The sequence below is a fragment of the Chiloscyllium plagiosum genome, unplaced genomic scaffold, assembly GCF_037043375.1.
Source record: "Chiloscyllium plagiosum isolate Xiang-an unplaced genomic scaffold, Cpla_swu_hap1 HiC_scaffold_23, whole genome shotgun sequence".
Classification (NCBI taxonomy): Eukaryota; Metazoa; Chordata; class Chondrichthyes; order Orectolobiformes; family Hemiscylliidae; genus Chiloscyllium; species Chiloscyllium plagiosum.
The window spans coordinates 10240835-10268482 of record NW_028270161.1 but is presented as its reverse complement, the minus strand read 5'-3'; the positions used below and the strand labels follow the sequence as shown (position 1 = coordinate 10268482).

Below are 27648 nucleotides of genomic sequence, written 5' to 3'. Positions count from 1 at the left end.
CTTCTGCTCCACATTAAAATGTGCAAACGCACAGACAGCATGCCCTTTGGATTAAGGAATGGGAAACACTGGAAATCAGCAACAAAAACAGAAATTGCTGGAAAATCTCAGCAGATCTGGTAGCATCTATGGAGAGAAAGCAGAGTTAACAAGAAGGATCACTTGACCTGAAACGTTAACTCTCTTTTGTCTTCACAGTTGCTGCCAGACCTGCTGAGACCTTCAAGCAATTTTTGTTTTTGTTTCTGATTTCCAGCATCCAGTTCTTTGGATTTTCCTTGTGTTTACTGGAAGTCACTGACAAGTTTCTTGTGACAAACTTTACTTTTCAAATGAGGAGCTTTGATTTAGAACAGAGAGTGAGGAACCCCCTGCTAAACATGTTCAAGAGAGTGAAGGGCCCCTGGGCTACCAACATCCATTACTGCAGACTCCGTATAAACCCCTTATGCACTTGTGAATTTGTACAAGTCATGCAGCACATTACGAGGACTGTCCACTTTACAGATTATCACCTTAAATTCAGCAAATAAGGAAGCAATCGCTTGGCTCTGGGATCTGTAATTGTTAAATACAAAATGATAATTGTATATTAAACTAGCTGTATTGTTGTACTCAAGTCATGGACATTAAATGGGACCTATGCTCATACATGTCAGGACAAACTAAACTTATTTTTGTTAAGTTGTAATTGAATGATATGTCATGTCAGTGTCTGTAAATAAAATCTTATCTGTGTGCAAACACTTGAATCCCAACTTTACATTTCCTCACCTGGCTCTGAGTTATGACAAACAGGAAATTTTATATATTCAACATTCTGTCCAAATTGCAGCAACTCCGTGAATGCACTGGTCCCCAGCATCAGGCAAGATTATGCACAGTGTATAGTGAAGTTTAAATCAATAACTTTCTGATTCAGAGGCATGGCTGCTAACAACTGAAGCACAATGGCCTGCTACAAGATGTTAAATAGCATGATTTTATCATATTGGTTTAAATCAGGTCAGACCACCTATATGTATCAGGGTTTTTTTTTGGCTATGTTAGATTCTGAGATTATTGCACATACCCAAATGAAACATTCTACAATTACATATAACTTTTAATTCATGTGCAAACAGCAACATAATTTGTCATCTCTGAGGGAGTACATAGCAGACATACCCAAGCAGACATTTATTGCAAAACAAACCAAATCAATCAAGCAATGACACGTTTCTCTTCAACAAGGTCAAGATCAGGATAAGAGTCAAGAAAATCTCCTTGAGATGAACTGTGATGTTTCTTGTTATTGTTTGGAAATGTTTTCTCCTCAGGATTGTGTTCTTGTTTTCCATTCGAAATATCGATGCAATGTTCTTTCAAAGCACTGAAAACAGAGGTTTGTGCAATAAGCCTGTGTTTTGAATTTCATTAGAAAGAGTGGGCAAAGGAAACTTTCCTGCCTTGTCTCAAGATGGTGCTATCACTTGATGAATTCTTCTCCCAGTTAGCTCCTTAAACTGCTGACATTTAATGAAGATAAAGAAACGGAGGTGAAAAACTGAGAAAAAAAGTATAAAAACCAATAGAACTGCAGATGCTGGAAATCAGAAACAAAAACAGAAATTTCTGGAAAAGCTCAGCAGATCTGGCAGCATCTGTGGAGAGAAATCAGAGTTAGCATTTTGGGGCTGGTGACCCTTTCTCAGAACTGAGGCAGGGTGTCCTGACCTGAAATGCTAACTCTGATCTCTCTCCACAGATGCTGCCAGACCTGCTGAGCTTTTCCAGCAATTTCTGTTTTTGTTTGAGAAAAAAGAATACGATGTGATTTTTTTGGGCATTAGGTCATCACAAGCAATACTTGGATACTAGAGATAGCACATTTCCCCGTCACAATCCCCAGCAATGTGCTAATCTTGGCTGCTTCACAAATCTTTTCACAGCCTATGTTATGTTTTAGATATTGATGAAGATGGGATTTAAGGGAAATAGGTACTGGAAAGGTGAGAGTTTGAGTTTCTCACCTTTTACAATATATTGGTGAATACCTCTGCTCTGTGAGTTAAATCTTGATAATTATCAATGCCATGTGTAGCAGATAATTCCTCACTAATAGGAAAGAATAGCTGGAGAGTGAGCACTTCAAGTCCATTCTCATATACCCATTTGGCCGATCACAAGCAATGTTGCACTTTTAACAATACTCTATCCAAATGTATGGGTCTACATGTGCTTAGAATGTATTATCCATCTTACTTTCAGAGCACAATGACTCTATGATTCGAATGGATTTAAGAACTAGAATCTTTGCATTGTCATTTCAGTCAAGCCGAGATTAAATGTGATCTCTGGGATGACTTTGGGGGAGAGGTCACTTGACCATCTACATTCCAGATCAAGTAAAGTTTTTTGAAACTGTTTTGTCTTCATTTTGACAACCCTTCGCTTCACGTCCTGGGATTTTCTCCAGTTGTTATTGTCGTGTAAACAATGGCTTGAGCAAGTATGGTTGTTGGCGTCAGTGAAATTAAACAAGGTAGTGACAGATTGTTTCAGTTGTTTTGCTGTGGCTCGCTGGGGAGACTTCACTGAACTTTATTTGTAAGGAAATGCCATCAGGAACCCAAAGGTCAAAACTCTCTGAAGCAACAGACGAAACTTCCCTTCACACATAAATAATGCTCTTTGTGAGCAGCTTCAGTATAAATGCTTCCTTGCCCCGTTATGAACTTTTGGAAGGAGATGTAGGGAAAGTAGCTGAAGGCGGTTCACATATTTTACCCAGGATGGTCAGAAACTACACGTCGCATTACCTTTCCTGCTGAATCTAAGAATAATTGTTTATAATGTCTCTTACCTTTCTGTTAAATAACAATTTCTTTAACAAGGGCATTGTTTCTTTGGCTATTATTTCACACTGAGTGACAAATGCCCTGTCTGGCCATGAGCTCTATGTGTATCTGACCCTAAATTCATGGTTTCACAGGACCTCAGAACAGCACAGTTCTCCTTACCTCGAGAAGGATTTTAGATTCATAAGTGAAGAACTGCAACACTAAATGATCAAAACGTTAGCACAGATGTGACTCAATGGGTGTGACTTTCCTCCCCCTGGAGGTGATGATGAGCAGCAAAGAATTAAGACTCTGGGACACCCGCAGCAAACAGCCCCACTGAACCTGCAGCAACCAACCCCACTGAACCCGCACCAACCAGCCCCACTGAACCCACACCAACCAACCCCACTGAACCCGCATCAACCAGCCCCACTGAACCCACACCAACCAACTCCACTGAAATCTGCACCAACCAACCCCACAGAAACCCACACCAACCAACCCCACTGAACCCGCACCAACCAACTCCACTGAACCCACACCAACCAACTCCACTGAAATCTGCACCAACCAACCCCACAGAAACCCACACCAACCAACTCCACTGAATCCGCACCAACCAACCCCACTGAATCCGCACCAACCAACCCCACTGAATCCGCACCAACCAACCCCACTGAATCCGCACCAACCAACTCCACTGAATCCATACCAACCAACCCCCCTGAACCCACAACAACCAACCCCACCAAACCCACAACAACCAGCCCCACAGAACCCGCACCAACCAGTCCCACTGAACCCACACCAAGCTACCCCACTGAACGCACACCAACCAACCCCACTGAACACGCACCAACCAACCCTCTGAACCCACACCAAGCAACCCCACTGAACGCACACCAACCAACCCCACTGAACCCGCACCAACCAACCCCACTGAACCCGCACCAACCAACCCCACTGAACCCGCACCAACCAACCCCACTGAACCCGCACCAACCAACCCCACAGAAACCCACACCAACCAACCCCACTGAACCCGCACCAACCAACCCCACTGAACCCGCACCAACCAACCCCACTGAACCCGCACCAACCAACCCCACTGAACCCGCACCAACCAGTCCCACTGAACCCGCATCAACCAACCCCACTGAACCCACACCAACCAACCCCACTGAACCCGCACCAACCAGCCCCACCGAACCCGCACCAACCAACCCCACTGAATCCGCACCAACCAACCCCACTGAACCCGCATCAACCAACCCCACTGAACCTGGAGCAAGCAACTCCACTGAACCCGCATCAACCAACCCCACTGAACCCGAACCAACCAGCCCCACTGAACCTGCACCAACCAACCCCGCCCAACCCACACCAACTAGCCCCACTGAACCCGAACCAACCAGCCCCACTGAACCTGCACCAACCAACCCCGCCCAACCCACACCAACCAGCCCCACTGAACCCGCACCAACCAGCCCCACTGAACCCACACCAACCAACCCCACTGAACCCGCACCAACCAACCCCACTGAACCCGCACCAACCAACCCCACTGAACCCGCACCAACCAACCACACTGAACCCGCACCAACCAACCCCACTGAACCCTCACCAACCAACCCCACTGAACCCACACCAACCAACCCCACTGAACCCGCACCAACCAACCCCACTGAACCCGTATCAACCAACCCCACTGAACCCGCACCAACCAACCCCACTGAACCCACACCAACCAACCCCACTGAACCCACACCAACCAACTCCACTGAACCCACACCAACCAACCCCACTGAACCCGCACCAACCAACCCCACTGAACCCGCACCAACCAACCCCACTGAACCCACACCAACCAACCCCACTGAACCCACACCAACCAACCCCACTGAACCCTCACCAACCAACCCCCCCGAACCCACACCAACCAACCCCACTGAACCCGCACCAACCAACCCCACTGAACCCGTATCAACCAACCCCACTGAACCCGCACCAACCAACCCCACTGAACCCGCACCAACCAACCCCACTGAACCCGCACCAACCAACCACACTGAACCCACACCAATCAGCCCCACTGAACCCGCACCAACTAACCCCACTGGACCCACACCAACCAACCCCATTGAACCCTCACCACCAACCCCACTGAACCCGCACCAACCAGCCCCACTGAACCCGCACCAACCAACCCCACTGATCCTGCACCAACCAACCGCACTGAACCCGCACCAACCAACCCCACTGAACCCTCACCAACCAACCCCACTGAACCCGCACCAACCAGCCCCACTGAACCCGCACCAACCAACCCCACTGAACCCGCACCAACCAGCCCCACCGAACCCACACCAACCAAACCCCCCCACTGAACCCGCACCCACCAACCCCACTGATCCTGCACCAACCAGCCCCACTGAACCTACACCAACCAGCTCCACTGAACCCGCACCAACCAACCCCACTGAACCCGCACCAACCAGTTCCACTGACACCCGTGGCCGAACACTTCAACTTCCCCTTCAACTCCGCCAAGCACATGCATATCCTGGGCCTTCTCCATCACCACTCCCTAACCGCCCGAGGTCTGAAGGACGAATGCCTCATATTCCACCTCAGGACTATCAACCCCACAACATCAATGTGGATTTCAACAGTTTCCTCATCTCCCCTATCCCACCTTTTCCTAGTTCCAACCTTCCTACTCGGCACCACTGTCATGACCTGTTCTACCTGTTCATCTTCCTTCCCACCTATCCGTTCCACCCTCCTCTCCAACCTATCACCATTATCCTCACCTGCATCTACCTTTCGCATGCTCAGCTACTTTCCGCCCAGTCCCACCCCCTCCCATTTATCTCTCAGCCCCCGGCCCACAAGCCTCATTCCTGATGAAGGCTTTTGCCTGAAAAGTCGATTCTCCTGCTGCTTGGATGCTGCCTGGCCTGCTGTGCCTTTCCAGCAGCAGACTCGACAAATAGTTAAGTGAGTTTGTCCTGAAGAGACACTTACCCACTTCCCACCACCTACTAATGGGCGGCATGGTGGCTCAGTGATTAGTCCTGCTGTCTCACAGCACCAGGGACCCAGGTTCAATTCCACCCTTGGCGACTGTCTATGTGGAGTTTGCACATTCTCCCCGTGTCTGCGTGGGATTCTTCCCACAGTCCAAAGACATGCAGATTACGCTGGATTGGCCATGTTAAATGCCCAAGGTGGGCAGGGATGTGCAGGCTAGGTGGGTTAGCCATGGGAAATGCAGGGTCACAGCAATAGGATGGGTGTGAGTGGAATGCTCTTTCAGAGGTTTGATTTGGACTTGGCCTGCTCCCACACTGTAGGGACTTTATGATTAAGTTCTGGGTGTGATGGTCCACAAGTGACCTTATTTACCAGCAGGTATTCAAAGTTCTTGCATCCCTTCCAGGAAACTAGAGTGACCTGCCTACCTGGTTTTGAAAGGTTAGGGTTGTAGAAGCTTGGAGGCAGTTGGCACAGAGATGGTTACCTCTGCATCCTTCACCATGCCTCCCTTAGCTTACGACCTTCCCCAAGAAAAGCATACCCCCTCTCACTCCACTGGAGCTTAACATGGCTGAGCTTCCAGCCATGCTTTGCCAAGTCCCTGAGACAGCGGCCTCTGATTTGCCAGCAACCATAGGCAAGACTTCCTACTTACCAGTCAGCACCTGAGAATCTGGTTGGTGTTTGATTGAGCGAGCTTTCTCACTGGTGGGGGTAGAAAATTAATCGCTCCTGCAATTTCTTCCCCAGTGCACAGAACACTGAATCCTGACTGATGTATTGTGAAGTGATAGTAAGAGTATTCATCACAGTGAATTGAGTTACTCCATATACTATAAAAACACTCACACGATCAATCACAACTTTTCATACATTGTTCCAATATGCAATATACTGTCCCAACATGCAAAGTCCAGAACTCCCCAAACCCAATGTAGATGCTCAATGCAATCTGGACATTGCAACATTTTTGTGTTCCTCAGTTGCGTCAGGTCCTGCTGATCCCTCCCCAGTTTCAGGATGCTCTTTTCGGTCATGCAAGACATCGAAGATGCAATTGTTGTCACAATGTTGTGTGGTCTAACTTAAATAAGCCAGTGAGGTAGATCCAGTTCGAAGAGATAACTGCATGGAAAAAAATGTCACAATGGTAAGTTAAGAATATAGAGTATCTTTTGAGAAAAAGGCATGAACAAACAAATCCTTGGAAAGTGATTCTCCTGACATAAGATCTGCAAGAAGTAATAGTGCAACAACAGAAATGTTTAATATTCCACAAAGAGCAAAATGGAACGTTGAAACATGGAAAATAGGAGCAGGATTAAGCCGTTCAGCCTTTGAGTCTGCTTTGCCATTCAATATGATCATGGCTAAACATCTAGCTCAGTATCCTGTTCCCGCTTTCTCCCCAAAAACATTTGATCATTTACCTCTATGTCCAGCTCCTTCTTGAAAATGTTCAATGTTTTAACCTTAACTGTTTTCTGTGGCAAAGAATTCCACAGGCCTACCACTTTCTGGGTGAGGAAATTCTCCTCATCTCAGTCCTAAACAACCTACCCTATATCCTTAAACTGTGACCACTGGAGAGATCTGTTTCTGTGCTATATGCCTCTGTCAGGAATATCCTTCCTGCATTTACCCTATCTACTCCTGTTGGAACTTGATAGGCTTCGATGAGATTATCCCTCATTCCCCTAAACCACAGCAAACATAGTCTGAACCAATCAGCTATCTCAGGAATCAGTCTGATAAGTCTTCATTGCACTCAATCTTTCCACAGCCAGGACTACCTTCCTCAGATAAGGAGACAAAATCTGCACAAAATAGTCTTGATGTGGTCTCACCAAAGCCTTGTACAACTGCAGCAAGACACCTCCACTCCTGTACTCAACTCCCCTCACTATGAAGGCCAACATGCCATTTGTCTTCTTCACTGCCTGCAGCACCTGCACGCTTATTTTCTGCGACTGATGTACGGGGCCACCCAGACCTTATTTTACCTCCCGCTTTCCCAATCTATTGCCATTCAGATAATAATCTGCCATCTCATTTTAACTACCAGTCAGAGGTCAGCCACTGCCTTGCTCTCAATAATGCTATGGAGGAGGTAGTGGCTGTTGGCTGAACTGCACATAGCATTGCAGAGGGCCAGGATAGCATGTGATCTGTGTGGAATGGGAAAGATGGTTTCAGGGTCCTGGTGGGAGAAGGAGATTGGAAGTGAGGTGGTTCTTAACTGAGCCTAAGCTACACTAGGTCCATCACTCAGGCATTAATTTTGGATGATGACTAGGCCTACCTTTATTTTCCATCCCTAATTGTTAACAGTAAACGACATTGCTGTAAGTGTGGAATGACACATAGGTAAGAATAGCAGTGTCCTTGCCTAAAGAGACTTAGTAAAGCAGATGGATTTACCCCTAACAAACAGCATGGATTCGCAGCCATCCCTAGTCTCTCAATTGCAGACTTTTATTGAATTCAAATTCCGCTACATGCCGTGGTGGGATTTGAACCCTGGTCCCCAGAACATTACCTCAGTCTCTGGATTAACAATCTAGCGACAATACCACTAGGCTGTTGCCTCCCCTGTTAATTTGATCAAAGGACATCCCTCCCGGATTGTGCAAAAAAATTCAACGGCACATTCTCTGAATTTCCTGGCTAATAGTAATTCCACGAAATCAGCCAGCAATAAGGTAAGTCTGATTATGTGTTGTTGTTTGTGAAATGTAGCCATTCTGTTCACCTTAAACATTTCCAAAGTGAAAATGTTCATAGAGTGTGACATCACTGGAAGCTCAGCATTTATTGGCTATCCCTAATTACCCTTGAGAAGGAAGAGGAGAGCTGCTTGTTTGAACCAACAGTTCATTGGCAATGTGGTTGGCACTACTGCCTCACAGCACCAGGGACCTGGGTTCAATTCCAGCCTCTAGCAACTGTCTGTGTGATGTGTGCACATTCTCACCGTGTTTGTGTGGTTTCCACTGGCTGCTCTGGTTATCTCCCACAGTCCAAAGATGTGCAGGTTAGGTGGCTTAGCCAAGCTATAGTGCCCAAAGATGTGGGTTAGCCAAGCGAAGTGCAGGGCTACGGGATAGGGTCTGGGTGGGATGCTCTTCAGAGAGTCAGTGTGGACTTGTTAGGCCGAATGGCCTGTTTCCACACTGTGGGGATTCTGAGAGTTTAGGAAAGCACTTTGGATAATCCTAAAGAAGTGAAAAGCCCTCCATAAGGCAATTTTTCCAAGATAATCATGAATTTTATTGTTTATTTTTTAAAAGATTAATCACTTATTTGTTTAGCAATGTGTTTATGGTACTGGCTCAGTAACTCAAAGGTTACAAGTTCAAATCCCACCATGGTCAGTTATGAAAATGACATGAATAAGTCAAGGCATTTTGGCCTGTGCCACAGAAGAATGATTATTAAGCTGCTTGGAGTATAAGAAGAATTCCTCTAATTTGCTGAACTCCTCCAGAGGAGTGATCATTGCCACTCATGACTCTGATTTCACATTATATGATTGCCTCTTAACTTCCAAAGTGTGACAAAGTGTACCATCACCTTCTCAAGTTAGGCAGTGATAGGCCTTGGCCAGTCTTAAGCTCCATCCACACAACTAATAAAACCGATACGTTAAAAGCTATATTAAAGCAAGTGCGTAGAGTATTCCAACATCACTATGCTACAACGTTGTAGCTGAGGGATGAATATTGCAGTGTAATACTGGCCTTCTACAACTTACAGCCTCTGCAAGTTAGCTTTAGGAATTTGGATAAAAATTGATGCAAAAACCTTTTGATCTTCTTAAATCTGACAAGATCATAATGGTTTCAAACATAACACCAAATTATATTTATATTTTTAGAAATTGTGTCTATCAAAGTGATGACGTCAATATATAATTGTAATATAAAGGAAAACATTCAGCCCATTGAGTTCCTTCTCCTGAGCTCTGTGAATATTTTTCCGTCCTTGCTTATTAAATTTCCCTGAAAAGCCACAGTTGAATTTGCCTGTACCAGAATTCCAAGCAGTCCAGCCACACATATTGTGCTCCATGTTTCCAAAGCTCCGATTTTGGTTCCTGCACCAGGTGTACAGAGGGAGGAGTTGGGATGGGTGGCTCTGAGTTGGCCATTGTGACGTTTCCCAGTTCCAGGTGTGAGCTGGGCAGAATGCCCACCTCAGGGTTCCAGCACTCTCTGGAAATTAAAGGAATGAAATGTATTCCATTCCTTCAGCCCTCACCCTACCTTCAACCCCTCATGCCCATATATACAAACCTATGGCACCTAATGCCTTCGACCTACACAACGGTCAATGACTGTCATATCCTGTAGGCTGCATAGTGCCCCTCTACCCATCCCTCATGCCACCTTTGCCACCCTACATCACTCTTCAAAACCCTGAGGCCCCTCATCAACCAAATGGCCCACTCATTACCTCTACCCATTCACCAGGATCCCTCATATTTCCTATGCCACTTTAATACCCAGTTTCACTGGCTACCTGTTACTTTTTACCCATTTTGCCAACTCACCTGGTATCCCCAAATACCAAAGCACACAAGGAAAATTACTTCTACATGGAATTCTACATTGCAGCCTACGCGTTGTTGAGAAACACATCCCCATTCATAAAAAAACATGTTTTGGTGTTGACATTTCTTGATAGCTCAACAGTTTTGATAGCTCGACATAATAGTCAATTGGTTTATACATCATTTACACACAACCTTCTCCACACATAACAACCCCAAAAGGTACCTGACTTACCTTAAGGATCACTGATACCTCCCATTTCGGATATCTGACAACCCATCGAGGTTTCCTGACCTCCCCAACACCCCCACCCCCATCCTCAAGGTACCATACTCACAGGAATACCTAAGATTTCCAAAGGGGCACCCTGACAATCCAAAACAAATGCTTTGAGAATAGACCTGTTCTTATTTGCTGTAATTTCCACACTACGGTCAACAGATAGCAGGGTTTCCAAAATCTGAACCATTGCATTTAAATAGTCAACTGTCACTGTGAACCGGGAATATAGGAATTGTGGCCTGACCCCAATCACGCTCCCATGAAAATACTAGCTTCAAAGGCAAGGATTTGGATTGCTGACATGTTCCACCATTTTTCAAGGTGCTAAGCTGTGACAAAAATATGGGTCCAAGGGTCACCTAAGATGTGGGAAACGTTTAATGTAAGTTCGCTGCTTTTCAAATCCATTCCCATGCAAACGAAACCTGGTGGCAGAATGCTCAACTTATTTGTTGCATACAATTTTATAAAATCAAAACATCAAAACAAATCTGAAACAAACTCAGAGACTGCTGGAGAAACTCAGTGGGTCTGGCAGCATCAGTGGAGAGAGAAACAGAGTTAATATTTCAAGTCCAATATGACTCCTTTGAAGAAGGTTAAAAATCACACAACACCAGGTTATAGTCCAATCGGTTTATTTGGAAGCACTAGCTTTCAGAGCGCTGCTCCTTCATCAGATGGTTCATTAGGTGATGATCAACCACCTGCTGAAGGAGCGTCGCTCCGAAAGCTAGTGCTTCCAATTAAACCTGTTGGACTATAACCTGGTTTTGTGTGATTTTTAACTTTGTCCACCCCAGTCCAACATCGGCATCTCCAAACCCCTGAGGAAGCAGCAGTTCTGAAGGAAAGTGATATCAGACTGGAAATGTTAACACAGTTTCTCTCTCCAGAGATGCTGCCAGACTTACCGAGTTTCTCCAGCATTGTCAGTATACTTATATAAAATGATTTCAGTCGATTATTGTTTATCATGTATCAGATATGTCAAAATATGAAATGTAAAGTAAAACCAGAATGAAAATCCAGGGTGGTAGTTGTTTGCAATAGGTGGTACTTTACCAATGTATTGAATGATTTGAAGCAACGTTATAATTGAGATGATGAATCTGATAGTGTGATTCTTTTGCTTGCAACAAGCCCTTTTAAAATGAGCCACTTGATGCAGCCAGCAAAATAGTGGAGTATGGAAATTCTTACAAACACCACCAGTTCATTTCTTTACTGAGATTTCCTCTGCGTGATCCCAACTCAACCCAGGCAAGTTTGTTCATTTTTTTTATGTTGAAGATATTATCTTTGAGTGGACGCTGCTCCAACTGATGGGAGAGTGTTAAATGTCCCAATGTGCATGTTTGTACCATAATAATTCATTGATAATTACAAATTGAACATTATTGGGTGTGCACAATTTCAGGGAACGTTATTTCACTGCACACCTGTTGGTTGATTACTGTTTCTATCTGTGCAGCATACTAATAAAAGGGAGAGATATCCTTTGTACCACCTGGAGTGAATGAAGAGTTGGTAGCCTCAAAGTAAGGACAGTAACACATCTGATTTTCTAACATTCCTGACAATTCAAGTAGAGCCATTTTGGAAGGAGCCCCGCACTGAGTCTTTTTAAGGTGTCAGGCTCATTTCAATGCAAATCACATTCTGGGAATTTGATCATTGTGCCATTTTATATGAGAAATCATCTGCGTATTGCAGAATGCACACTCTGATCATACCCATGGACAATTGAGCTTCAGCAACAGTAAGGATGAATATGTGAAGTCACATACATGAGTTTGAGACATTCCGGATTTTTCTTACACTGTTCAATCATAAGAATCCTTTCAGCTTTATTATTAGTCTGCTACATCAAACCAAAAATCTGGGTTCGCTACGTAGATGACACCTTTATCATCACAAAACGAAACAAGATAGAAAGACATTTAACAACATCAACAACACCCTCACAGGCATAAAGTTCACCAAGGAGGAAGAAACTGACAACAAACTCGCATTTATGGACGTCACAGTAGAAAGAAATGACAAGGGAGAATTACAAACCTGCGTATACAGAAAACCGACAAACACTGACCAAATACTCAACTACACCAGCAACCATCCTAACACACACAAACGAAGCTGTATCAGAACACTATTCCAATGAGCCACCACACACTGCAGCACAGACGAACTTCGAAAAACAGAGGAGAACCACCTATACGACGTATTCAAGAAGAACGGATACTCAAAAAATGGTGCGCAGATTCCTCAAGAACAAACCACAACAAGCAGACCAAACACAGCCAGAAACCCTAACCACCTTACCATACATCAAAGAAGTTTCAGAAATGACAGCCAGACTACTGAGACCCCTCGGAATCCTAGTAGCACACAAACCCACCAACACTCTCAAATAAAAACTAACAAACTTAAAAGACCCAGTACAACCCATGGACAAAACCAACGTCATCTATAAAATTCCATGCAAGGATTGCCACAAACACTACGTAGGACAAACAGGAAGAAAGTTAGCCACCAGGATACATGAACACCAGCTAGCCACAAAAAGACACGACCCCCTCTCCCTCATAGCCCTACACACGGATGAAAAAAACCACCATTTCGACTGGGACAACACATCTATCCTGGGACAGGCTAAACAAAGACATGCCAGAGAATTCCTAGAGGCCTGGCACTCCAACCACAACGCCATAAACAAGCACATAAATCTAGATGCCATCTATCAACCCCTCAGAAAGCGAACAGGAAATGACATCACCACAAACCCCAGGAACCCCATCCAGGAGAAAGATATAAATAGAAAGCAGGAGACAACAGCATCGCTTCACTTGGAGGTCACCACTGATGATGTTACCTAGCCAAGTAATGAAACGTCTGGATATTAAACCTACAGCTCAGCGAGCAAACCTACACCCTAGTATGTTACAATTTACAGTGACACAAACAAATTAGATTTATTTGAGAAATGGTATAAAAGTAGGGAAATAAAGTCAAATTAAATGCTCAAAAATGAAATTTATCAACAAGATTGAACAACCGTCCTTCAATATTCCTGTTGCTTTACATACTTTTTGGATGGTTACAAGGAAAATGACAGGGAAAGATTGTGGAAAGGTGGTAAAGTAAATGATTGACGAGATTAAATGAATAACCAACAATATTACTTGTGAGAACCATTCCACAAAGGGTCAATGTCAAATATTTCTTTGCTCACAAAACTGTTATGACATGGAGGTGTTCAGTCATAATCCCACAGGCGGTAACTTCATTAACATTAGCTCGTCAGCCAAGCACGTACACCACATGTCTGAACCTGTGATTCCTCTCATATTGAGCAGGATTACTATTGCAACATATCATCAATAGGGTAAAGCTAACCTGATTCATGAGTACCTAGCCCCGGCTCATGTTTCATATTAATGGGTGAACAATCCAATGCTCGGTAAATTATGCTTTACAATGATAGGAAGAGCCTATATCAATTCAGGATTAATTGTGGCACAGTGACTGAAAAATAATGAGATATGGAATCTTCTAAGGCCCTGAATGATATGGGCTATGGCAAGAAATGCACAAAAAGACAACAACAGCATCTCTGCCTGATTTTGTGTTCTTGCACCGAGACACAATTTAGACCGTAAGACAGAGCAACAGAAGTAGCCATGGCTGGTCTAATAATCCTCAACTCGCACTTTTATGTCTTCTCCTCATATGTTTTGATGCCCTTACACATTAAAATGAATCTGTCACTCTCAGTTGAAAGGTTTGCCTAGCTGCTTAGTTCAGAAATGAAGCCAGGCAGTCTGTTATGCCTGTTCACAGTTATCAGGCAAGGAGGTGGACAAATGTCAATTTCACACTTACAGTATGCCCAGAAGTGTGCAAGCTGGCACTTAAACAGTGCAGGAATAGGAATGTGCAGTTCTAATTGCAACTAACTGTCAGGCTGCGCCATGAAAAACACTGCCTTATGGCAGCAGCACCATTATATTGACAGCAGTTCTGACTGTCAACACATACCACAGAATCCCTACAGTGTGGAAGCAGGTCGTTCAGCCCATTGCGTTCACACCGACCCTCCAAAGAGCAACCCACCCAGACCCACATCCATACCCTATCCCTGTAATCCACATAGACACAGGGAGAATGGACTAACAGACAGTCACCCGAATAGAATCAGATCGGTGTCCCTGGCACTGTGAGGCAGAAGTGTTGACCACTTGACCAGCTGCACAGCTGGGGTTCCACCATGGATGTCGACTTATTTTAAGGAAATCCCATAGTGACGAGTTCTTCCAGATTGGTGGAATCCAGCTTTTCTCCGGACCATGGTACTGGTACAGGGGGTGCAGAGAAGGAGTGGCATGTGGAGTGGGGGAACATAATTCATGAGACAAGAATGAAACGGTTGCATGAGAAAACCCACTAAGTCTCATGGACAAAAAAAAAACCATGAAACTTGACAACAAAGGCCATGAGCAAAAATGTCATACAATTCAGCCCAAGGTTTTTTTTTTATTTGGTTGGTTCAGCGCTGTGCTAAGTTATTGCCGTGAGGTGACACATTCTACCACTTTTCAGAGACATCACCACTGCCCACGCACCCATCATTACCCATTTACTGGGCAGCATGATGCTCAAGTTCGGAGGACAATTTGTTGCTCCTTCAATATCAACACTTCCTGAGGAAAAACAATGTGGAGTTGTCTGGATATAATAGGGACAAAAATAAACTACAATTAAAGAACATTTAAGAACTACCAATGATGTGAAGTATTGTTTTGCAATATGTAGAGTACCCTGTAAGTTTGTGATGACACCAACATTGGTGGTATCATGGATGGTGAAGAGTGCAACAGGATCTCAATGAGCTGAGGAATGGCAGATGAAGTTTAATTTAGATAAATGTGAAGTGTTGCATTTTGGTAAGCCAAACCAGGGAGGCACTTACACAGTTAATGGTAGGGCCCCAGGGAGTGTTGTCGAACAGAGAGACCTAGGAGTTCAGGTACATAGTTCCTTGAAAGGGGTGCCACAGGTAGACAGGGTGGTGAAGAAGACATTTAGCATGCTTGCCTTCGTTGCTCAGAACATTGAGTAGAGGGGTTGAGACATCGTATTGAGGGTGTACACGACATTGGTGAAGCCACTTTCAGAGTACTGCGTACAGTTTTAGTCACCCTGCCATGGGGAAGGATATTACTAAATTAGAGGGGGTGCAGAAAAGATCTACAAGGATTATACTGGGACTGTTCCAAAAAGCCATCCTGTAAGCATTCCATGAATTCCCTTTCTTTGGATCCACTGGCAACATTATTTACCCAGTCCACCTGCATATTGAAGTCTCCCATGATCACCGTGACCTTGCCTTTCTGACATGCCTTCTCTATTTCCCGGTACATATTGCGCCCCTGGTCCTGACCACTGTTAGGAGGTCTGTACATAACTCCCACTATGGTTTTTTTGCCTTTGTGATTCCTCAATTCCACCCACACAGACTCCACATCAGTGCCATAGATTTAATTTTGTCATTCAGTGCCATAGATTTAATTTTGTTCTTAACTAACAAGGCAACCCCTCCCCCTCAGCCCACCTCCCTGTCTTTTCGATAAGTTGAAAACCCTTGGATGTTTAACTGCCAGTCCTGACCCCCTGTAACCACGTCTCTGTGATGCCTACCACATCATAATCATTCACGATGATCTGTGCCATTAGTTCATCTGCTTTGTTACGAATGCTACGAGCATTCAGGTAAAGTGCCTTAATGCTAACTTTCTTATCATTAGAGATATTGGAAGTCATAAGATGTCCTAAGTTATCCTTCCTTTTTGCTGCATTCCCAGTCTGTCACAAGTTTAAATCTGCCTGCACATATGCTATCTTGCCGCTTATCTTTCCATTTAACTCCATACTCCCTGTCACTTTCACTTTCCCTTCCCCCCAACTCAGAAGTTTAAAGTCCTACTGACCACCCTATTTATCCTCTTCGCTAGAACATTGGTACCTGATCCGTTCAGGTGGAGACCGTCCCAACGGTACAGATCCCCCCGGTTCCAAAACTGATGCCAATGCCCCATGAAGTGGAATTCCTCTTTCCCACACCAATCCCTTAGCCACGTGTTTACTTCCCTAATTTTCTTATCCCTATGCCAAATGGCACGTGGCTCGGGCAGTAATCCGGAGATTATGACCCTTGAGGACCCTTGAGGGATGTCCCGCACCCCTGGCACCGGGTAGGCAACACACCATGCGAGACTCCCGATCCGGCTTGCAAAGGATACTATCTGTCCCCCTAATTATAGAATCCCCTATAACAACTACTTGTCTTTTTGCTCCCCCCTCTTGAATGGCCTTCTGCACCATGGTGCCATGGTCAGCTGGCTCATCCTGTCCAGAGCCCTTTTCCTCATTCTTACAGGGAGCAAGAATCTCATACCTGTTGGACAAGATCAAGGGCTGAGGCTCCGGCACTCCTAAACTCAGGTTCCCTCTACCCGCCTCACTTACAGTCACACTCTGATGTCCCTGATCACTAACTGAATGTGAATTACTTAATCTCCCAGGTATGACTGCCTCCTGAAACAAAGTGTCCAGGTAACTCTCCCCCTCCTGGATGCGCCGCAGTGTTTGAAGCTCAGATTCCAGATCATCAACTCTGATCCGGAGTTCTTCCAGCAACCAACACTTGCTGCAGATGTGGTCTGTTCCTCCACTGTCACTCAAAAGGCTGGAATCCCATTCTCAACAGCATAGTTGCTGTCACCGATACCTTCATTTAGCTGATAAAGAAGGCAGCTCTACCTTTCTCAAGGGCAATTATGAGTTGGACAATAAATATTGGTCTAACCAGCAACACATTTCCAATGAAAGAACAAAAAATGAACAGTTATTTGTCTAAGAAAAGGGACAAGATTTTATAAGGCTCAGCATCTTCTCAAAAGCAAATAGAGTTGGACGACAAATACTGACCTTGTCAATAACAAAATACATTTCACAGTCATTGCCCTGTGTGTGACATGAGGTTTAAGAGTGTGTCAATGACAAACAGTTTGATTCATTAACTTGCTATTCTGGTCCAGTGGTTCAGTGTAGTTGCCACATTGTCTATGTTGGTCTTTGGGTATGAAATGCAAATACTAAGATAGCAAATGTCAATTATAGTAGCATTTCTCTAAACCAATTTTCCTTCTTGAAACCAGCTTTGCTCTGATACATTTTTAGGAAAGAATAAGGATGGCATGCAATGTTGGCAAGGAGCAATAGTTCATATGAAGTGAACTAAAGTAGGACTGTGGTCAGGCTAAATCTCAGACCATTCTGTAGGTGTAACTCCTGTGGTTTGTTGCAGCCTATTTACACACCTACTCGCTCGCATTAATAATAACCACCTTATTCTTATCAGAACATCAGTGGTGCATTTGGAAGTGGTCATTGTCTTTTGAGAACCTTCTAATTTCTTGTTACTATGTAATAAAAGAGAGTAGTTTTGTTCTTTTTGTCTATTTTACGGCTTATGACAATTGAAAACTATCAAGCGTTAAACTGTGAATCAGAGCCAGATCAGCAAATAAAAAGCCCACTTTCCAATTTAAGGCCTGTTTAGAAGAAAAGTAAAGTACTGGAAGTGAAAGAAAATGGGGAGAAGTCCATGGCACAATGGCTCAGTGGTTAGCACTGCTGCCTCACAGCACAATGGACCTGTGCTCGATTCCAGCCTCGGGCAAGTATCTGTGTGGAGTTTGCACGTTCTCGCTGTATCTGTGTGGGTTTACTCCAACAATCCAAAGATGTGCAGGTCAGTTGAATTGGCCATGCTAAATTGCCCATAGTGTTCAGGAATGTATAGGTTAGGTGCATTAGTTAGGGATAATGCAGATATAGGTTAGGGGAATGTGTCTCGGTGGGTCACTCTTCAATGAGGTGTGGACTTGTTGGGCCAACTGGCCTGTTTCCACTGTGTTGGGATTCTAAGTTTTTTTTTAGATTAGATTAGATTACTTTACAGTGTGGAAACAGGCCCTTCGGCCCAACAAGTCCACACCGACCCGCCGAAGCGCAACCCACCCATACCCCTACATTTACCCCTTACCTAACACTACGGACAATTTAGCATGGCCAATTCACCTCACCTGCACATCTTTGGACTGTGGGAGGAAACCGGAGCACCCGGAGGAAACCCACGCAGACACGGGGAGAATGTGCAAACTCCACACAGTCAGTCGCCTGAGGCGGGAATTGAACCCGGGTCTCTGGCGCTGTGAGGCAGCAGTGCTAACCACTGTGCCACCGTGCCGCCCAAAACAAGTTCTAAAACAAGAATCCAGAAGGTATCAATGGGTTGTGAGAGATAACAGATGGCTGTTGTTTTGTCCTCATGCTGTGCCTCAGCTATGAAGAGATGCCAACTGTCTGGTTTCTCTACAATTGTTGATTGAGATTTAGAATACAAGAGCAGAGATGTCCTACTGAGGCTGTATAAGGCTCTGGTCAGACCGCATTTGGAATACTGGCATCTATTTGGGGCCTTGTATCTAAGAAAGGATGTACTGGCCTTAGAAAGGGTCCATAGGTGGTTTACAAGAATGATCTGGGGATGAAGGGCTTGGCATATGAGGAGCAGTTCAGGACTCTGGATCTGTTCTACATAGGGTTTAGAAGCATGAAGACAAATCTGATTGAAACTTACAGGATACTGTGAGGCTTGGATAGAGTGGATGTGGCGAAGATGTTTCCTCTAGCAGGAGAGACCAGAACCCAAGGGCACAGCCTCAGAGTGAAGGGATGACCCTTCAGAACTGAGATGAGGAAGAAGTTCTTCAGCCAGAGGGTGGCAAATCTGTGGGACTCATTGCCTCACAGGGTCATTGAATGTATTTAAGACAGAATCTTGATTGGTAAGGGAATCAAGGGTTATGGGAAGAATGCAGGAGAATGGGGTTGAGAAACATCTCAGCCATGATCGAATGGCAGAGCAGACTTGATGGGCCAAATAGCCTAATTCTGCTTCTATATCTTATGGTCTGATGAAGAGACTCATATGATTGAATTTTACCAGAAATCTTCTCAGTGAAAGACAGCAGGCAATATGCATTCAATGAGTTTCCACAGGACAAAGATGGTTTGTTTATTTTGGTGCTGTTGATTATGGGTTAAAGGAATAACTTACCTGTGAAATAATCTTTATATCCTCCTGAAAGGCAGACAGAGCGTTGGTTTAATGTGTCATCTGACAGATAGTATCACTGACAGTTGCAAAATCCATCAGTACTATACTGTACTGTCAGCATGGACTTTTTGTGCTCATTTTTTGGCGTGGGACTGGAGCCCACAAGTTTGTGGTTTAGAGGCCAGACTGTTACCCATTGCAAACCACCGCTGACACAAAGGAAGGATTGAAACAATACTTGTCTTAGCCAAACATTCAAAAACCAATCAACAGATAATGCCAGGACAGGAGTCTGAAAGGAACGTGGAAACTGGTATACATGCAAAGCACAAGCATAAACATTTGAAAAGAGAAGAGACAAAGTAGCGTTTTAGGAGTATGACCTTTCATGAAAACAGGCAAAGATTTGGGGTCAATTCTTTTTGTAGAGCTGACCATAGATCCGAAGAGAAAACAACAGGTATGTGCTGACAGTCAAAAATATGATGTTACAGTATAAATGGGTTTAATGGACTAGGACATGTTCAAATTGAAATTAAGGACTTGCACTTATATGCCATGACCTTAGAAGATCCCAAATATTTTCCAACCAGATAATTATTTGCCGCATACAAGGAAGCACGTGAACATCGATGTGAGAAATTACCAATTTCTTTTCAACACCGTTGACTATTGGTTAACAATATAGATAAATGTTGCTCAGGGCACCAGAAGATTTCCCTGTTCTTCAAATTTTGGCAAGAAATGTTTGTTTTTGCATCCCATCTGAAAGATTGACAAAACTTTAGTTGAAGTTTCTATCTGAAAGACAAGAGCTCTAACATTGCAGTCCTCCTCCAGTATTGGCAACCTAGATCGTACAGATGGTGGTTACAACCCACAGTTATTTTGACTCAAAAGGTAAGAGGACTATCATCATGTCAAAGCTAATACCTACTTAGATAATGGTGACATTGGTGGGTGTAATACCACAAAGGGTATCTCTGTCAGGTTATGAAATGGCTTTGCGTAGGAGCCTGAAGAGGTTTAAGTCATTGCCTACCTTCCAAAACAATTGGTCAGTGAAAAGCTGACACTTCTTTCATGAGTATCTTTCCTTCCATCTTAAATTTAAATTTTCCTGCTCACTGAAGTACATTTGTGAAATGATTCTGTCCCCCTTATGAGGGTCAATAAAAGACATTTTTCTTGGGAAAAGTAACACCATTGTTCTCTAATGTTCCATGGGATGACACTGAGACTCCAACCCTTCCTTATCTTCTCTGTTGTAAGGCCATACTCAGTAAGAACCAAGTTCACACTAAATTCATTCTGTGTTAGACCCTAATAATTATCAGAGTTGGCGAAGATCTCTATCCCCATCGTGGCCGAGCAGTCTAAGTCACTGGATTCAGGTCACAGTCTCTAAGGAGGCGTGGGTTCGAATTCCATCACTGCCATTTCTGCAGATCAGCTGTAACACTGTGGTGTATTTAAGTGCGTGGCACAGTGGTTAGCACTGCTACCTCACAGCGCCGGAGACCTGGGTTCAATTCCCGCCTTGGGCAACTGTCTGTGTGGAGTTTGCACATTGTCTGCGTGGGTTTCCTCTGGGTGCTCTGGTTTCCTCCCACAATCCAAAAATATGCAGGTTAGGTGAATTGGCCATGCTAAATCGCCTGTAGTGTTAGGTGTAGGGGAATGGGTCTGGGTGGGTTGCGCTTCAGCGGGTTGGTGTGGACTTGTTGGGCCGAAGGGCCTGTTTCCACACTGTAAGTAATCTAATCTAGTCTCTTTTCCAGAAGGGACTGACCACGTTCCAATTCACAATGTTAGCTAATCAGTTTAGTGGCACAATGGACAACTTCATTGTCATTATAATTCCAAAATGCACAAATTATCTAGTCACTTTACGGGAGTGTTATCAGGCTGAGAACCTGTTAGCAATAGCTGTTTAGAAATGCTTACTCTAGGCTCTCCTACATCCCTCTGAGTGCTGCAATTATTGTGAAACGTGCTAACACCTTCATTAAACCAGCGGACACTGGAATGGTGACATCACAATCATTCTTTTCTGTGATGAGCAATTGCATCATTCATTTTTGTTTTAACTGAAACAATATTGACGGCATAAAACATGTCAGTCCCCAACAATTTCATACTTAGCACTAAATTACCTGTGATGTCAAAATTATTTGAATTAGTTTGGGAGCAGCTCTTCATCATAATGTGAAGATGAAGAACTACCCTTTGATGTGGAGGGATGCAATTTTGTTGTTAAGTCCATGCTTATGAGTTGTTCAAAATTCATCAAAATACATGAAAATGTTAATGTCTAACATAAGCAATCCTGTCAAATGTAATATTTGTAGTCTTACTGTACTGCTGAAAAGTATTTACAGAATTCTGTTGTGGTAGGGAAAATATTAACTTTATTTAAGTGTTCTAGATTCATCTTGCTATGAGGCTGCAAGACAGAGCATGATTATGAACCACCTCTGATGATGATTCATACTGTATCGCTTTAGCATGTCACATAATCACTCTTAACCCTTTACATTACATCTCCCCCTAAATCACTGATTTTGATTTCTTTTTTACATGGGCAATTGCACAGCAGTTTTGCAAGTATTGCCAAAGGTGTTCTCAGCTCCTTTGGAGAAGATTGAGGATTTGAGTTGGTCTCTCAGACTCTGTTGGGCAAAAGATGAGTTGACGGATGATTCCAATTCAGCAATGAGGCCACCATCGAAATCTGTTGATGATTGCTCCAATTCTGGTCTGCTTGACCAAGTTGATGACTGCTTTGATAACATAGAAAGTTGCTTCTATGTTGAAACTACAGTATGTTTATTCCATTACATACTACATTTTTGATTTGACTGAGGTAGGACTGTGGATGCAATGTCTTTCGTCCATAACAAGTTTGATCTTGAATGCAAACTAACTCACTGGGTTGGGAGTCTAGTTGGCTACATGCTTTGTAACGTCTGTAATAGTTCCATATCTGACAGGAATAAATTCATTCTCTTTTTCCCTCACCTTTTCCAAGTACATTCCACAAACTCAGAGAATGAATTGTATGTGGGAGGGTAGAGTTTGAGTTCACCCATGAGAAGTTCACAGAGAGTTAAACCATTTTGGACTGGAGTTGACTGATAGCTCATAGGTGCAAATCAGATATTATTGTTCTTATTCTTCATTGATATTTACAGTGCGTGCACTCTCCTTTCAGTTTCACCATAGCCGCAAGTGAATTTGGTGAACAAAACAGATTCATTCAAAGTTGTCAATTCTTTAAAGTACTTTTTGGTGAATTGTAATCCATTGTCTGAGATTGCCAAGATCTGGAACTGCATGTGTGAAAAAGATCGGAAGTGTGACCCTACGATTGCATGGCTTCTATCCATCCAGAGTAGTAGTCTACCCTCAGTGCTTGAAGAGGTCCCAGAAATGGTGCCATGGTCTTGATGAAGGTAATATCAATGGTTCACTTGTCTCTTGACAATTAACTGGATGAGTAGAGTCATAGTCATAGAGTCATAGAGATGTACAGCACGGAAACAGACCCTTCGGTCCAACCCGTCCATGCTGACCAGATATCCCAACCCAATCTAGTCCCACCTGCCAGCACCCAGCCCATATTCCTCCAAACCCTTCCTAGGAAGGAGAAGTAACACAGCTTGACATCATTTCCTTTAATGATTTTGGGAAAACTGGCCACCAAGTAGGATGTCTTGCTCTATTTTAATGTTCCGTGGTACTCAAACATCATTGATGCACTTCCTAGACTTCATCAAGTCTCAGGGCTCTTGGAATGATTCTCTCTGTCACCATGAGTCACCAATCTTTCTATTATAGCAAACCATTTTCCATATTGTTTATTAATTTGTTACCAAGAAATTAACAGTGTTGGTCTCATTATGCTGTTAAATAATATGTGTTGAGGTTTTTGAAGAAAGGAGTATGTTTATTTTATTTAAGAAACAACTTATTGTGGTTTTATCTTGCTGCAAAGCTGAAAAAGAGAGCAAGGCCATGTAAAATGGCATCACTTCATGTATAAAAAAATATAATGTTGAACTCTGTCTCAGGATATAACTCAGTCGACATAATAATTTAACATTAAGAGATGTCTTATTCTTGAGATAAAGTTTAAAACTATTACTATTGACCAAGACTTTGGAGGCTGAGGGGTGACCTTATAGAGGTTTATAAAATCATGAAGAGCATGGATAGGAGTAGGGAAGTCCAGAACTAGAGGGCATAGGTTTAGCAAGAGAGGGGAAAGGTATAAAAGAGACCCAAGAGGCAACTTTCTCACTCAGGGGGTGGTGCATGTATGGAATGAGCTGCCAGAGAAAGTGGTGGAGGCTGGCACAATTACAACATTTAAAAGGCATCTGGATGGGTATAGGAATAGGAAGGGTTTGGTGGGAGATGGGCCGGGTATAGGCAGGTGGAACTAGATTGGGTTGGGATATCTGGTTGGCATGGACGAGTTGGACCGAAGGGTCGGTTTCCGTCCTGTACATCTCTATGACTCTGTTTGCAATATCCAATTGTTCTTTAATTAGAATACCATGGTTAAGCACATTATTTAATAAATTTAAGAGAACTTCTTTTGGAAACCGCCATGAATTTTTCTTTGGTTTATACAATATTGTTAGTATTCTTAAAGTTAAAATGCAATTACACAATGGACTAAATCTATTTTTTTTGTATTGTTCATTCACGGAATAGGTACATCATAAAAGTTTGACCAGCAGTTTTTCCCTAATTGTCCTTGAGCAAGTGATAGTTTTTTGGAACTGCTGCAGTTTGTGGGGTGCAGTTACATTCACATTGCTGTTAGTGGTGAAGAGTTGGTGTGGGTGCAGGGGGGTGGTTTCAGGGTTTCACTGAGCACCAGTGAAGTAATACAACCTAGTTTGAAGTCAGAATGGTGAGAAACTTGGATGAGAATTTGCTTGCCTCTTTGGTCTCTACTTCACATCACAGCCCAACAATCACATAGAGCAGCTGGGTCAAATCTATAGACCAGGGAACTGTTGGCATTTACAACACAAAAAAAGAAAATTTGACTACTTCCTGGAACTGTCTAAAATCAAACCCATTGTTCTGTTCTCTCCCAGTATCAAACTTCCAGTATTTAAGATATTTATCCATTTTTCTTTTCAACGATTCATTCATATCTGTCTTTAGCCCCAACTCAATCTATCCTCCACTTGCTCTATTTCAAGAGGAAACCTACTCCTCACTCATTTTAAATTAATGAGCCCCCACCCTCCACAAACTATTGATCACAATAGATGTTTGCAATTCATTTTTCATACTTTTTAGAAACAAAGTCTCCAAATAACTTTCAGTTATGGCAAAAATACAGTGATTATCTCAAAACGATCCATAACTTTACTTCCTCACAGTTGTAATTTCCCATCTCTGGAATTGTTTCACCACAGCATTTTAAGCTTGCTTCAGCCAAATCCCGTTTCACAAATTGCGCACGCACGTATGTGTGTGTGAGAGAGAGAGAGAAAGTGTGTGAGCATGTGTGTGTTTATTTGTTTATGTGTGCATTTGTGCGTGTGTGTGTGTATGTGAGAGAGAGAGTGTATGAGTGTGTGTGTGAGAGAGAGTGTGTGTGCGTGAGAGAGTGTATGAGTGTATGTGTGTGAGAGAGAGAGTGTGTGAGTATGTGTGTGAGAGAGGGAGTGTGTGAGTGTTTCTTTGCGCGCGTGTGTGTGTGAGAGAGAGAGTGTGTGAGTGTGTGTGTGTGAGAGAGAGTGCATGCGTGTGTGTGTGAGAGAGAATGTATGAGTGTATGTGTGCGTGAGAGAGAGAGTTTGTGAGTGTGTGTGAAAGAGAGAGTCTGATGTTTCTTGGTGTGTGTATGTGCATGCATGCGTGTGTGTGTGAGAGAGAGTGTGTGAGTGTGTGTGTGTGTTTGAAAGAGAGTGTGTGAACGTTTGTGTGTGTGAGAGAGAGAGTGTGTGAGTATTTCTTGGTGTGTGTGTGTGCGCGCATGCATGTGTGTGTGCGCGTGTGTGTGTGAGAGTGAGTGTGTGTGTGAGAGAGAGAGTGCGTACATGTGTGTGTGTGAGAGTGAGTGTGTGTGAGAGAGAGTGCGTGCGCGCGTGCGTGTGTGTGTGGGAGAGTGAGTGCGTGTGAGAGAGAGAGTGTGTGTGTGCGCATGCGTGTGTGTGCGCGCGTGCGCGTGTGTGTGTGAGAGTGAGTGCATGTGTGAGAGAGAGAGTGCGTGCGTGTGTGTGTGCACGTGCGCGTGTGGTGGAGGTGGTATAAGAGATGAAAGGTATTAGGAGTGTGCAGGAATATGAATTAGACTGACCATGATCTTAGTGAATGGTGGAGCAGGTTTGAAGGACTGAATGGATTCATTTCATATGTCACAGTCTGAGAACAAATTAAAGCTACAATCTGTTTCTCACCTTACAAATCTCCAAGATCTGTGTGCTCCTCAAAACCTGACCTCACACTTCCTTAATATTAATCACTCCATCAGTTTGTGTCCTATGTTCTGGCATTTCTCTCTCTCTCTCCCCCCACCCCTTTAAAAGCTCTTTAAAGTCACCTAAACACTCCGACCATCTTCTTATGCACAGGACTGTTCAGGAAAGGGATAAAGAGCTCAGTGGCATGGTGTAAAGACAACAATCTCGCTCTCAATGTCAGCAAAACAAAGGAGCTAGTGATTGTTTTCAGGAAGCGGAGTGGAAGACATGCCCCTGTCTGTATCAATGGAGCTTAGGAGGAGGTGGTCGAGAGCTTCAAGTTCCTAGGAGTAAATATCACCAACAATCTGTCCTGGTCCATCCACATCGACACTACCGTCAAGAAAGCACATCAATGTCTCTGCTTCTCAAGAGGCTAAGGAAATTTGGCATGTCCATAATGACTCTCGCCAGTTTTTATAGATGCACCATAGAAAGCATCTATTCGACTGCATCACAGCTTGGTACGATAAATGCCCTGTCTAAGACCACAAGAAATTACAGAGAGTTGTGAATGCAGCCCAGCCCACCATGAAAACCAGCCTTCCATCCACTGACTCCATCTACTCTTCCCATTGCCTTGGGAAAGCAGCCAACATAATCAAAAATCCCTCTCACCCTGGTTATACTTTCTTCAACTCTCTTCTGTTGGACAGGAAATACAGAAATTTGAAAACATGAACCAACAGATTTAAGAACCGCTTCTTGCCTGCTGATATCAGACTTATGAATGGACCTCTCATTAAAGTTGATCTTTCTCTGCATCTTCTCTACAGCTATAACGCTGTATTCTGCATTCTGTTCTATTATCCTGATGTACTTATCTATGGTATGACTTGTCTGGATAGCACGAGAAACAATATTTTTTCACTGTATCTCGGTGCATGTGACAATAATAAATGAAATTAAATCAAAATATGATGTGTTTCATGCTAAATCTGCTGTCTCATGCCAGTCTTACAGAGCATGTGAGGCATTTTAAGCAATTAAAGGCATGAATTTCCAGTACAAAATCATTAAAATTTATGTAAAAGCAAAATAGAGTAGATGGTGGGGATCTGTGAAAACAACAGAAAGTGCTGGAGGATCTCAGCAGGTTGGTAGAATTGGTGGAGAGAGACACAGAATTGATGTTTCAAGTCCAGAATAGCTCTTCAGGTTCTGAAGAAACATCATATCCAACTTGAAATGTTCACTTGGTTTCTCCCTCTATAGATACTGTCAGATCTGCTGAGCTCCTCAAGCACTTTCTATTGCCATACCATTAAAAT

At 43.6% G+C, this 27648-nt stretch overlaps 1 long non-coding RNA gene across 1 annotated transcript in view; it reads right to left on the bottom strand.

The window, feature by feature from the left end:
* Positions 1–393: 393 nt before the first annotated feature.
* Positions 394–27648, bottom strand: part of LOC122561516 (uncharacterized) — a 49140-nt gene continuing 21885 nt past the window's right edge. Inside the window, exons 2-3 of the long non-coding RNA XR_006315028.2 lie at positions 6520–6989; positions 394–1372 (exon numbers count right to left, since the gene is read on the bottom strand). This is a non-coding gene — a long non-coding RNA (uncharacterized LOC122561516). The remainder of the gene's footprint in view (positions 1373–6519; positions 6990–27648) is intronic.